This window comes from Solanum pennellii, chromosome 11 (genome assembly GCF_001406875.1).
Source record: "Solanum pennellii chromosome 11, SPENNV200".
Lineage (NCBI taxonomy): Eukaryota > Viridiplantae > Streptophyta > Magnoliopsida > Solanales > Solanaceae > Solanum > Solanum pennellii.
This window is the reverse complement of record NC_028647.1, coordinates 51,236,578-51,237,193: the sequence shown is the minus strand read 5'-3', so window position 1 is coordinate 51,237,193 and position 616 is coordinate 51,236,578.

The following is a 616-nucleotide window of genomic DNA, read 5'->3' as shown; positions in this document are numbered from 1 at the left end:
GGATGGAACTATTGAAGGACTATGATATTACTATATTGTATAACCCAGGAAAAGTTAATGTGGTGGCAGATGCCTTAAGTAGAAAAGCAGGGAGCATGGGAAGTTTAGCCCACTTACAGGTTTCTAGACGTCCATTGACTAGAGAGGTTCAGACCTTGGCTAATTNTAGCCCACTTACAGGTTTCTAGACGCCCATTGGCTAAAGAGGTTCAGACTTTGGCTAATGACCTATGAGACTGGAAGTACTAGAGAAAGGAGGATTTTTGTCCTGTATGGAGGCAAGATCTTCTTTTCTTGACAAGATTAAGGGAAAGCAGTTTGCCGATGAGAAGCTGAGCCGAATTTGAGATATGGTATTGCGAGGAGAGGCTAAAGAGGCAATAATTGATGAGGAACGTGTTTTGAGGATCAAGGGAAGGGTATGTGTGCCCCGTGTGGATTATTTGATTCACACTATTCTTACAGAGGCTCATAGTTCAAGGTACTCTATACATCCTGGTGCAACCAAAATGTATCGCGACCTAAAGCAACATTTTTGGTGGAGTAGAATGAAGCCCGACATTGTTGATTTTGTTGCCCAATGCCCAAATTGTCAACAGGTGAAGTATGAACACCA